A 13,939-nucleotide genomic window follows, 5' to 3' on the forward strand; every position below is an offset into this window, starting at 1 on the left:
ATGTATGTTTTTAGTATATTTTATTAGTTATATTATTTGTTGCATTTTATATCTATTTATAAATTTTATAATAGCAGATAACATGTATCTCCATGTATAATTGAAGTATACAGAGACAGAGAAAAAGGGAACCTAGCCTTTTTACTCATATAAATCTGGGAGCTACTTTAGAGAAAATAAGTAACATATGTACAAATTAGGAAATCAAGCAGTCTAAAGAATTGTATAACCAAACATTTTGCTCTTCTCTGAAGCAAATATTATAAATTTATGTAACATAGCTGTAAATAGAGTTAGATAACTTTATAACGATCTCTTTATCTGTCTGTCATTCTGCCTGTCTGTCTATACATGCATCTACCTAGCTAACTACCTATTTCAATAGAAGAGTCTTCCTTTTGGGCACATAGCTAGACCACTTTTCTCAGACACTTTTGTAGTTATGTGCGGTCATGTGACTTCAAAGTCATATATGGACTTCAAGGCAATAATGTGTATGATTTCTTGTCAACAAAAATCTCCCACCCTCTCCCATAACTGAATTGTTTAATATTTGAGCCTATTTTATTTAAAGGAGTAAAACTATTCTAACAAAACATCTGCTGAAAATTCCTACTTTATACAACAACTATACATATGATAGCCTACATTTTACTGTTGTTTAAGTTAATGAGACTTGGAGATACCTCAATAAAAACTCAGTATTACTTTGATTACAGAAGTTTATGGTAAATTTCATTATCTGGTGTGAGAAAAGTTGCCCGCCATTTTTTCTTTGTAATTTTATGACTATTATTATACACACATTTCTGTATAAATTTTAAAATCATCATCATTTTCCAAAAGCTTTATAGGAATTATCATTTGAATTGCACTGCATTTATACAAATGTAAGAAATATAGTCTGCAATATTAACAAATCTTGATAATGTGTATTCATCGTATTTCAAGCCACTTTGCCAAGTTGTTTCTCTAAATTTAATGACATCTTTACAAGTTCAGTTAGGCTTTACAAGTTCATTTAGGCTTTTCAGGAATATAATGATAATTGATAACCCATAATAAATAATAATATAAGGTATTTCTCTTTTTCTAATATTTAAACTGACTGTTTAATATTCTTTTCTGATGATATGACTTACTATTCAATAATTACTGTGAGAACATTGTGGCAAACACTGCTTTGGTCATGAAGGCTACCGCAGTGAACAAAGTACAAATGAAGGGATATTCTAGTGGAAGGGAAATGTAAACAAGAGAAGAAGACCAACTATGGGAAGGGAAGAGAAAGACTTGCTAGGGTTGGGTAAAGTTAAATTTTAAGGAAAGAATCCAGGAAAGTTCTAAGAAAATGACACTAAAAGTCATAAGAACACTGATGATTGGGAAATCTAATTCCTAATTGTCGGAGAAACGGTGTCAGAATTCACTACTCAGTATGATGCTTTCTGGCTAGGAAATAAGTTATAGGTAGTCTTAAATAAATAACCAAAGTAGTCTATACTATATATACATACACATATTTTATGTATATAGTGTACACAGGACTTATTTTCTTAGAAATGATTTCTAAATTTCTTCAACTCTTGTTTAATTTTGACACATTAGTAGAAAAGTAGCCAATCAGGGAATTGTGGCCTATAGAACTTGCAGAAGGCAGGACAAACTGATAAACTAAAATCTACCTGAAAATGGTAAGGAGGGCTGGCAAAGTGGCTCAGTGGTAGAGTGCTTACCTTGCATGTATTAGGCCCTGAGTTTGATTCCTCAGCACTACATAAGCAGAAAAAGCTGGAAGTGGTGCTGTATGTAGCTCAAGCCTTGAGCTGGAGAGCTGAGGGACAATGCCCAGGCCCAGAGTTCAGGCACCACGACTGTCAAAAAAAATGAGCGAGGAAGTAAAAAGGACAAAAGAATTAAGAAATAAGGTCAAGACAGCAAATCTTGGATATCATAATCTTAATTAAGAAATAAGGTCAGGACAGCAAATCTTGGTCATCATAATCTTATAGGATATAGTAAGGAGATCCAGCAATCAGAAAATCATCTAGTGGTCACTATTTCACCCACAGGCAAGCTCTATTATGAGGATGAAAGCTCAAGATGTTGGGCTGAACTGCCATCTTCCCCATGGCTGGCTATGCACCTGCTGTCTTTCTCTGACATATTCTTTTCTAGTAAACTTCCTATTATCTTTACTATGTTTTCATACTGCATGAATTCTCTTGCTAGACACAAGGATTAAGACTCTGTAATTGCCCTAAGCTTTCTAGTAACACATTTGGTACATCAGGTATTAAGTAAATTAAGTATGTCTTTTTCCACCTGGACCCATTGAATTGTTACAATTTCATTATACAATGTGTTTTTTCTTTGTTAATGTGAAGCATAACACTAATGGCCTTCCATGTTAAAATTTCTTTGCTCAAGGACACAATTTGTTAGTGTTTTACTCAGAAAGTTTTTTCTTTTGCCAGTCCTGGGGCTTGAACTCAGGACCTAGGCACTGTCCCTGAGTTTCTTTTGCTCAAGGCTATCACTCTATCATTTGACCACAGTGCTACTTCCAACTTTTTCTGTTTATATGGTACTGAGGAATTGAACCCAGGACTTCATGCATGCCAGGCAAGCACTCTAGTAATAAGCCACATTCCCAGCCCTTATAATTTTTATATTTATGTCCATAAATAAAAGTTATTCTTATAGGGGCTGGGAAGGTGGCTCAGTGGTAGAATGCTTGCCTTGCATGCATGAGGCCCTGGGTTTGATTCCTCAGCACCACATAAGCAAAAAGAAAAAAAGCTGGAAGTGGCACTGTGGTTCAAGTGGTAGAGCGCTAGCCTTGAGCTGAAGAGCCGAGGGACAGCACCCAGGCCCAGAGTTCAGGCCCCACTACAGACCCAAAATAAAAAAAAAAGTTATTCCTATATATCTTGACAATAATTATGCTTGCTTAATAATGTGAAGTATTTTGTTTTTTAAAAAGTTTTGGAAAAGCTGTAATAATATCTTTAGCTCAGTGACTTTAAAAGCTCGATGAAGGGGCTGGGAAGGTGGCTCAGTGGTAGAACGCTTGCCTTGCATGCCTGAGGCCCTGGGTTCAATTCCTCAGCACCACATAAGCAAAAAGAAAAAAGCCAGAAGTGGCGCTGTGGCTCAAGTGGAAGAGCGCTAGCCTTGAGCTAAAGAGCTGAGGGACAGGGCCCAGGCCTAGAGTTCAGGCCCCACAACCGGACCCAAAAAAAAAAAAAAAAACTCGATGAAATAAGCCATACACCGGTGACTCATACCTGTAATTCTAGCTACTCAGGAGGCTGAGATCCTGAGGATCATAGTTCAAAGCCAGTCTTGGCAGGAAAATTCATGATATTCTTATCTCCAACAAGCTATCCCCCCCCCCAAAAAAAGCCAGTTATGGAGTTGTAGCTCAAGTAATGCTGGTCTTGAGAAAAAGAAGCATAAGGACAATACCCGGTCTCTGATTTCTCTCTCTCTCTCTCTCTCTCTCTCTCTCTCTCTCTCTCTCTCTCTCTCTCTCTCCCTGGGTGTGTGTGTGTCTCTCTCTATGTTTCTCTCTGTCTTTATCTGTCTGTCTATCTCTCTCACACACACACAAATATAATATACATACTGCCAAGTGTACAGCTTTTAGGTGAATTTTTACTTACTTGTTCCCAAATAAATTGCTGGAATATACTCCAGCTGATAATAATATATTCTCTTTTTTTCTACTTTTAAGGGCATTTTGTCAACATTTAGGATTTTTGTAGAACTATAACTAGTATGTTAGGTCAGAGGTTCTAATGAGTTAAGTGTGGCCACCCACCTTGAAGAAAGCAAACTAATGTAATAGTAAAGAAGAAAAAGACAGGAAATGATTTTATTGAGATGCCATATTGGGAAGATGAGATTGAGCACTCAGTCGATCTTACAGATACTTTCATAAGCTTTAGCTTTAAATGAGGAACAGGTATTGAGAGAGATGAGATGTGTGTAATAGGCCGTTCCGCTCTATGAAGACTGGTGTGTGAGGCGGCTCTGGAGAACATAATCATTACCAGTGCTCCTGCTTTCAGTTGGGGCAGCCTTAGTTTGCATCAGGGGGTAATTACTCCCCACTTAGACAGTGATCTCATGATTAGGCCGTTTGTCTGTTCCTGGAATTCATGATGACTGCAGGCTTTGCACAATGACTGGAAACTTCTAGGTCCCCTTCCAGGATGTCTGGAACAAGACAGGTTGTAAAAGCTGACTCCTGGATGCTGCCAATCTGTACACTGATCTTGGTGTCTTCCATCCAGAAGGGGGATGAGATAGGTTAGGTAAATTTAAGGCTAATCACATATCAGCAGTTTTTAAATACACACTCATGGACTGGGCATGTCAATAAGCTGAATCAAGCAGGAATCTGTCCTAAAGTGTACACATCAAGGAGACATAAAAAATGAAGATATAGGTCCCAAGCTTTGTCCTGCTGTTAGCCATGGGGCATATATAGACCCAAGTGAAGAGTCAGTGATTTTAGCAAAAATAAATTTCTTTTTTTTAAATTTTATTTTATTTTTTATTTTTTTATTGTGAAAATACTGTACAGAATGGTTACAATTACATGGGCAAGATAATGAGTACATTTCTTATCAAGCATTATAGCCTCCTCCTTTGTTTCCCCTTCCCATCCTCCCCCCACTCCCCCACCCAATCCTCCCTGCTCCCCCATTTCCCCCCCACCCCCGCACCAAAGTTGTAAAGTTCGTTTTCCATATAACGACTTGTACATCTCATTGTTGCAATGGGTCCACCTGTATCCCTATTTAAACAATTTGTTTTTCCCTTTCCCCTCCACAAATTATACAAATACAGTGAGAACAGGGGTTATACTGTGGGGGAGGGACATACAAAGCAACAAAGAAATAATCTAATAAATGTTTTAGAAACAATCGCATGAAAGAAAAAAAAAAACATTTGAATACATATCTTAGGGTTCATTTCCCTAACATCACCTTATCTGACCTTTTCTGCTTGACTCAGACATATACTAAATATTGCAAATAAGGGAAACCATGGGACCTATGTTTCTTTGGGCCTGGCTTACTTCACTTAATATAATTTTTTCCAAGCTTTTCCATTTCCTAACAAATGGGGCAATGTCATTCTTTCTGATGGAGGCATAGAATTCCATTGTGTATATATACCACATTTTCTTGATCCATTCATCTACTGAGAGGCATCTAGTAAATAATGCTGCAATAAACATAGTTGTGCTGGTAGCTTTAGTGTGGTCTTGTTTGTAAACATTTAGGTAAATGCCCAAACGTGGGATTGCTGGGTCATAGGGGAGCTCTATGTGGATTCTTTTGAGGAACCTCCATACTGCTTCCCAAAGTGGTTGAACAAGTTTACACTCCCACCAACAATGCAGTAAGGTTCCTTTCTGTCCACATCCCCTCTAGCATCTGTTGTTATTAGAGTTCTTGATTATAGCTATTCTAACTGGACTGAAGTGGTATCTCAGTGTTGTTTTGATTTGCATTTCTTTTATGGCTAGGCATGTTGAACATTTCTTCATGTGTCTATTGGCCATCCTTCTTTCCTCTTCAGAGAAGTTTCTCTTTAAGTCTTTTGCCCACTTATTTATTGGGCAGTTGTTTCTTTGAGGATTTGTTGTTGGGGGATTTAATTTTTTGAGTTCCAAGTATCTTTTAAATATGAGACCCTTGTCTGTTGTATGGATAGTGAAGATCTTCTTCCAATCTGTGGGCTTTCTATTGATCTTGCTAGCTATGTCCTTTGCCATGCAGAAGCTCTGCAATTTCATGCAATCCCATTTGTCCAACCTTTCTTTGATTTGTTGTGTTTCTGGGTCCCTATTAAGAAAATTTTGGCCTGTGCCAAGGAGATCTAGGGTTTCTCCTGTTCCATCCTGTAATGTTTTCAGAATGTCTGCTTTGACTCCGAGGTCTTTGATCCATTTGGAGTTGATTCTGGTGCAGGGTGATATATAAGGATCTAGCTTTAGTTTTCTACAAGTAGTTAACCAATTTTGCCAGCACCATTTACTGAAGAGGCTCTCTTTCTTCCATTCTATTTTTTTAGCTCCCTTATTGAAGATTAGATGGCTATAGGTCTGTGGATTCATTTCTGGGTTTTCAATTCTATTCCATTGGTCCTGAGGTGTGTTCTTGTGCCAGTACCAAGCTGTTTTGATTACTGTGGGTTTATAGTAGAGTTTGAAATTTGGTATTGATATTCCTCCAGCAGTGTTCTTTCTGTTGAGGATCTTTTTTGCTATTCGGGGTCTTTTATTGTTCCATATGAATTTTTGGATTGCCTCTTCTATTTCCTTGAAGAATGAGGTTGGAATTTTGATAGGTATCACATTGAATTTGTAGATAGCCTTGGGAAGTATTGCCATTTTCACGATGTTGATCTTTCCAATCCAAGAGCATGGGAGTTTCTGTCACTTTCTAAGTTCTGCTTTGATTTCCTTCTTCAAGTTTTTAAAGTTTTCATCATAGAGGTCCTTCACTTCTTTGGTTAAATTAATTCCTAGGTATTTTATTATTTGTGGGGCTATTACGAATGGAGATGCTTTCCTAATTTCAGCCACACTTTTCTCATTGTTGGCATACAGAAAAGCCATTGATTTTTGAGGGTTAATTTTATGTCCTGCTACTTAGCAAAAATAAATTTCTAAGTAGCAGTTACAGTGCTACACTACCAAAGGGAAATATAAAGGGACTGATGTAGTTAAGAAAATACAGTTATTTTTCTTTCATTTCAAAATTAAATGGGTCTCTAAACACAATATTTCTTTTCTTTTTAAAAATTTTTTTTGTTGTGAAAATATCGTACAGAGGGGCTACAATTACATGATCAAGGTAATGAGTACATTTCTTATCAAGCATTGTTGCCTCCTCCTTTGTTTTTCCCCTACCATCCATGCCTTCCCATCTCCACGAATACCCTCCCGCCTTCCCCCACACCAAAGTTGTAAAGTTTGTTTTTTGACATAGTGTCTTGTACATCTCATTGTTGCAATAGGTCCACCTGTATCTCTAAACAATTTGTGTTTCCCCTTACCTTCTCAAAATTATACCAACATCAAACACAGGGAAAACAAGGGTTTTATCGTGGGGGAGGGACATACAAAGCAACAAAAAAAATCATCTTATAAATATGTTAGAAACAATAGCAAGAAAGAAAAAACCACCTGTGTCCTTATCTTGGGGTTCATTTTGCCTAACATCATCTTATCTGACCTTTTCTGCTTGTCTCAGACATATACTAGTTATTGCAAGCAAGGGAAATCATGAGACCCATGTTTCTTTTTTTTTCTAAACACAATATTTCTTATATGAGTTTAAAATCAATGTCCCAGCACCCATTAAGCAAATTGGCTATCTGTCCCTTTGGTAGTTAGATTATCTACTCTCATCATTGTGGGAAGTACCATTTTCCTTTTTTGTCCACAAATGCAAAGCCTGGAGCTCCATATACTGGTTTGACTGGTTCCTTGCCTTGCTAGGTAGGAAAATAGACTGGTGAGTGGGTGATGAATAACAAGCTTCAAGTTATATCATGTATTTAACACAGATACACACACACAAACACACACACAGATCAACATAGTTAACATTGGTAAGGAAAGAAATTGAAAATGGTTACTAGAGACATACGTGAGAGATTTAATATACTTAAATCTCAATAAATCTTCTAGCCAGGAGCTAGTGGCTCACACATGAAATCACAGCTACTCAGGAGGCTGAGATCTGAAGATCACAGTTGTAAGCCAGCCTGGTCAGGAAAGTTTGTAAGAGTCTTCTCTCCAATTAAAAAGCAAAAGTCTGCAAGTGGATCTATGTCTCAAGTTGTAGAGTACCAGTCTTGAGTGAAAAAGCTAAGTGATAGTACCCACAGCCTGAGTTCAAGCCACAGTACAGGTACCAAAAATAAAAATAAAAATAGGCCTTTATTCATTTGTGTCATGACAGGGAAGAACATACAAATTCAAATGGATGGCTAAGACAGGAAACACGTAGCAGTGAACAAAATCACTACAAAGAACCAAACAAGTACAATCAGAGACAAGACTTCTAAATAGGGCAAATTGAAATCAGGTAAGAGTGGGAAATTTAGGGACAAGAGAGAATATAATAAATGCAGACAAAGATAAATTGTCATTCATGGAATATAGTTTGAAGATTTAGAAAAGGAATCTACTCTAGGGTATAATTACTATGAACAGAAATTGTAAAACTATCTCCTCAATCCTTTTGGAAATAGATTTTGTAGAAATTTGAAGTTGAGAGTAAGCTTCTGTATGGATTGGGTATTTTATTTATTTATTTTTATTTTATCTTTTTTTTTTTTTTCGGTTGTGGGGCCTGAACTCTGGGCCTGGGCACTGTCCCTCAGCTCTTCAGATCAAGGCTAGTACTCTACCACTTGAGCCATAGCACGACTTCCAGCTTTTTCTGCTTATGTGGTGCTGAGGAATCAAACCCAGGGCCTCATGCATGCAAGACAAGCACTCTACCACTGAGCCACCTTCCCAGCCCCAGGATTGGGTATTTTTTATGCGCACATTCCCTTAGAGTCTTTGCTAGGAGAACAAAAACCCCCAAAACACCACCAACAAAATCCCAAAACACAGTCTACAATTTTATCTTTAAGGAAAAAGGTTCTAGGCACTAGTAAAAGTTTAAAGCTAAAAGATGTTGGCTTCAAACCTATGCTTTATAGAAAAAACTAAAACCAAAACCAAACAAACAAAAAGCCTCTTAAAACCAAAAATCTCCCTAAACCTGCATTAAATGACTGCTATGAAAAAAGAATTCAGAAGAGAGTTGATGAGGAATGAAACTGAGATAATGTTTTGTAATTTGGGCCTGTGGGAACTCTTTTTGTGAAAGCAACGATTGGTGGGTGAGAAACAAATGGTAGAAGGTAGAATACATTTCTTATCAAGCATTGTAGCCTCCTCCTTTGTTTCCCCTTCCTATCCCTTCCCATCCTCCCCCCGTCTGTCCCCCCAATCCTCCCAGCTCCCACTTTTACGTATTTTTAAAAGTTATTCTGCTAACAATAACAGTAACTAATACTGATATTTCATTTGAGATAGTAATATTTTTTGTAATTGTTATTTTGATTTTTGTTCCAGCACTGTGGCTTGGACTTAGGGCCTTGTGCTCATATTTGGTTTTTATGTTCAAGACTGGTACTCTACCATTAAGTCATACTGCTGCTTCTAGCTTTTTGCTGGTTAATTGGAGTTAAGAGTCTTATGGACTTTTTTACCTGGACTGTCTTTGAAGTTTGACCCTCAGATCTCAGCCTTCTTATTATTTTTTTTTTTTTTTTGGTTCGTCGTGGGGCTTGAACTTTGGGCTTGGGCGCTGTCCCTGCACTCTTCAGCTCAAGGCGAGCACTCTACTGCTTGAGCCACAGCACCACTTCTGGTTTTTTAGTGGTCTATTGAAGATAAGAGTCTCACAGACTTTCCTGTCTGGGCTGGCTTTGAACTGCGATCTTCAAATCTCAGCCTTCTGAGTAGCTGAGGATTACAGGCGTAAACCACCAACACTTGGCTACTAACATGGTTTTGAGAGAAACTTTACATTTTTTATGCTGTCTTACAATAGAAAGAGATCAAGCAGGATTTTAGTTTTAATGGAGAGGGAAAAGGGGTATTTATTTTTGGTCTTGGGGGAAAAATAATCCCCACTGGTTTGGGGGGATTGTTTTTAACTGACTTTCCCAGAGCTAACAAAGTTTTCAGTAATTTGCTATTAGTACTGACTATACTTGCCGAAAACTTGGCTAATGAATATTTTATAAAGCAAGAAGATCTAAGAGCTCAGTTTGGATGACTGCCAAGTCTAAATCTCTTACCTTGATGTTGGAGCACAGCTCTAGCCCATGTTTAGCCCACATCTTCTGCAGCCCAAGGCGGTTTCCAACTAATGCCCCATTATTAACTTAAACTCAAGTGCAAAATAAAACTTGGTATTTTATTTCTCAAACTCTTCCTTTCAACTATAAACAAGGGAGCTCCTCTTTATCAAGGGCTTTGTATCCAGCCATTATGGTGTTAAGATTTGAGCAAACATATAGTTAATCCTCCATCATCCTGGGCAGTAGGTGCTAGCATCATCATTGCATTAATATGGGGAAGCCTCTGCTAGTAAGATAATGATTTATGTAAGATCGCTTGACTTGCACCTGGAACATAGCAGAATTCAGACCTAAGTTTGAAAATACCCTGAGTTTGAAACCTTCAATCATCTGCTCATATTGCCTTAGCTTCTCTTCTGATTCCTTCCCTTTTGTCCAGCAGTGTAGATCTTGTCTCTACACTGTCCCATACAATTGTATTCACATGGCCTTTCCATTTTCAATACCATTGCCTGGTTGAGGTGCCAATCACCTAAATGGTCTTGCTGTACTTCTCCAACACAATTTGCCATTTGGACTGACTGTACTTCCTGTTAAACTTGGCTAATGTACTTCTTCATTTGCACTTCTCAGCTAGTTAAACAAAAAATTGGGGGCACTGGTGGCTCATGCCAATAATCCTAGCTATTCACAAGGCTGAGATCTGAGGATCACAGTTCAAAGCCAGCTGCAGCAGGAAAGTCTATAAGACTTGTATCTCCAATTAAGCACAAAAAAGCCAGAAGTAGAGCTATGGCTGAAGAGGTAGAGCAATAGCCTTGAGGGAAAAAAAGTTCTATTTCAGAGCCCGGCCCCCAGGACTGGTAAACACACACACACACACACACACACACACACGCACGCACGCACGCACGCACGCACGCACACACACACACACACACAGAGTCTGTGACTCTTCCTGGTCTGAGTGCAGTTTGTTTACCAAATAGTCTCACTCTATCATGTAGCCTTCCTCCCAATCTTTACTTTCTTATCTTCATGAACCATGTTTGTTTTTTCCATTCTGTTGAAATTCTTTTTATCTGAATCACAGTTGCTACTTCTGTTCATGAAGTTGGCCATAATTCCTTGAATCAGATGAAAATGTTCTGGACTTTACTTGTGACATGCTCTAATCTGGTCTGTGGTCACTAGTGTCTTCCTGTTATCATTTCAATACCATCCTTGTCCTCCGTGGTTTAGCTATGTATTGCTATTTCATTGCAACTGGGACTTAGGTAGCAGAAGACCACACACATGGTTCTTACTTTAAAAGTAAAAATGAATTAGATTTGTTAGATGTTGCCAAGATATGAGGTCAATTGGAATTAATATTTTCAACCTCGTAAGGAACACAAAATTAATATTAAACCATCCATTAGAGAGCAATTGGGAGCTGAACTAGGAATATGATTTGAGAAGAAACAGGAGACAAGGAAAGGGTAGAGAAGGACTTGAGAGCAAGGTACTTGAGCTGGAGGCTGGAAAGTGAAGAAGGTTGCTCACCTGGAAAAGGGCTGTTTCAAGTTGGGGAGAAGCAGGTATGAAGTCTCCAAGGTAGGGAGGGACACATCCAGTAAGGGCAGAAGGGTGGCACTATTGGAAACCTGCTGAACGGACAAAATGCCAGGGGAGTTTGGTATTTCAAAGTACAAGTCCTTCAAATTTATTGTGGAGTTTCTTTCAAGGCTTTGAATGATGAGCAGTTTCCTAAACAAGTCACAAGTTTTTTTTATTGTACATTCCTATAGTGCTGGGTAATTGCTAATGCTCTTCAATGAACTCATCGAAATTATAGTACATGGTAATTTGCCAGCAAACTATATGGACTTTTTTTTGGTTGTTGTGGTTTTTGCTTTCTAAACCAGTATCATTTTTTTTTTAAAGGATTTGATTCTCAATACAACCTAGGGGGGAAAAATAGTGAGAAATGATCTCTTAGATTAGAACTTAGGACTCAAAAAATGGACATTTTTACGATAGATATATTAAAGATGTTTCTTTGTTCTGCTTTGTTCAAGAAAAGTTGCTGTAAGATTGTTGCTGGCTCTCTTCCACACAGAGAGATTTGCAAATGTTCAATGAAAATATGAGTCATATTTTCTTACTTCACTTGTAATCTAATCCAGATTGAAAACTGGCCTGTAGAGATTGACAAAAATTGGGCGTGATAATTATCACATAAACATACTCCCCTAAAGCACTAGCAGAACAAAAAAAAAAAAACCAATAAAAATGGACAAGTTCATTTTGAAAAGCTACTTTATAGGTTAGAAAAAGGAGAAGGAAAGGAATTTAGAGACTATGCATTTTTTAAACTACATTCACTTTAGGAAAAAATAAGATGGCAAAATATTTTTTTAATTCTAAAGCATTGACTATTCTTTCCATTTCTTAATTTTTTTGATATGCATTCCACATTTTCCGAAAGACTATAACATTGCTAATTTTCTCCGTATGTGAACAATTTGTCTTTGACCTTTAACAAATGTCCTCTAAGCAGTCGACTTAGCATCCAAGAACAGCATCATTTTGCACACTCTGTCTCTCTCTGTCTTCTCTCTGTCTCTGTCTCTGGCTCTGTCTTTCTCTCTCTCTCTCTCTCTCTCACACACACACACACACACACACACACACACACACATACAGAGGCTTGAAAGCTCCATAAAAATAAATGATCCATGGTACAAGATACATTAACTAGCAGAATAATAAGCTATTTCAGCCTTGTAAATTTTAATGCCTATCCATTTAAAACCACACTGACTCACTTTAGCATTAAATTCATAGGAACAAAATGGTAAATACATATGTTTTATTTGTTAAGCTTCCAGCTATATATCTTGTGTAAAAGTTAGTTAGCCTAGGAAAACCTATGTATTCAAAGGCACATTAGGTGGCTGTATATTCAAAAGTAGTGTCTCTTTCCAAGGCATGATTTTATGTGGTACAGACACATTTACCATCATGCATCATGTATATTTAATGGGACAATGTCTACTTCAGTGTCCTAAAAAATCCTTTGTTCATTTTATAGTTTCCATTATTGAAGAGCCAGTATTCAGTTCGCCCACAATTTTATCAAGTGCAGGCAGCTCAGAAGAGCTTCTTGGTTTTTAGCTTGAGGTCCCATGGGACAATGATAATCATTATGAAGTCATTAATTCTACCTCAGCAGCTTCAACTGTCAGGTATGTGTAACAATAATTGCAGTTAATGAATGCTGCTCAATTTATTAAATGCAAAATGAAACCCAGTGTTCTTTTATAAGCAACACCAAGACATATTAGCATTAATCACTTTTTGTGTATACCACATGGAACATTCTACTGTCATTTATTGGTTAGCATCTATAGTCCTATGACTATGGGTATAGAGCCAGTCATATATTTCTTTTCTTTTAGTTTCATTTCTTTTCTCTTTTCTTTTTTTCTTTCCTTTTCTTTTCCGTCCTTCTTTCCTTCCTTCATCTTTATTTTTTTCCTTTCTTTCTCTCTTGCTTTCTCTCTCTCTTTCTTTATCTCTCTCTTTCTTTCTTTCTCTTTCTTTCTTTCTTGCTTGCTTGCTTGCTTGCTTTTGCTGGTCTTGAGGCTTGAACTCAGTGCCTGGGTGCTGTCCTTGAGCCTCTTTGTGCTCAAGGCTAGTGCGCCACCATTTGAGGCACAGCACTACTTCTGTTTTTTGAGTGGTTAATTGGAGGTAAGAGTCTCACAGAGACTTTTCTGCCTAGGCTGGCTTCAAATCGCGATCCTCAGATCTCAGCCTCCTGAGTAGCTAGGATTACAGGTGTGAGCCACCAGTGCCTGGCATATTTCTAAAACTTCTCTTTGTCTAATAGTAATCTAGGGAAGTCTAACTATCTAAACAAATGGTTAAAATAATTAGTTCCAAAAGTAATATCTAATAAGACTATGTTTATGAAAACAGTCTATTACTGCTTTGGATAAACAAGATTCATTCTGGTGCTACCCTTCCCTCTTCCAATACTTACAAGCATTAAAAAAGA

Source organism: Dipodomys spectabilis, unplaced genomic scaffold (genome assembly GCF_019054845.1).
Source record: "Dipodomys spectabilis isolate Male_0828 unplaced genomic scaffold, ASM1905484v1 ptg000002l, whole genome shotgun sequence".
In the NCBI taxonomy this organism is placed as follows: Eukaryota; Metazoa; Chordata; class Mammalia; order Rodentia; family Heteromyidae; genus Dipodomys; species Dipodomys spectabilis.